The sequence below is a fragment of the Coloeus monedula genome (genome assembly GCF_965178545.1).
Source record: "Coloeus monedula genome assembly, chromosome: 1".
Taxonomy (NCBI): Eukaryota; Metazoa; Chordata; class Aves; order Passeriformes; family Corvidae; genus Coloeus; species Coloeus monedula.
The window spans coordinates 42,246,872-42,247,077 of NC_138781.1; positions in this window are offsets into that span (position 1 = coordinate 42,246,872).

A 206-nucleotide genomic window follows, 5' to 3' on the forward strand; every position below is an offset into this window, starting at 1 on the left:
TTCCAGCTGTTTTAGAAATAAACTCTGTTAGCTATTTGGGTGATGTGGAGAATCAGATTGTTGTCCTGGTCATTTTTTTCCCTCCTCTACTACAGCAGTGGCTTTCTCTCTGGGGAGTATCAGAATACCTCCTATAACTGGAGGACAATAGGTAGGAGCCAGAGAAAAACCTGTTCCCTGCAGTTGTGTTTGGATGTGCTGGTCTC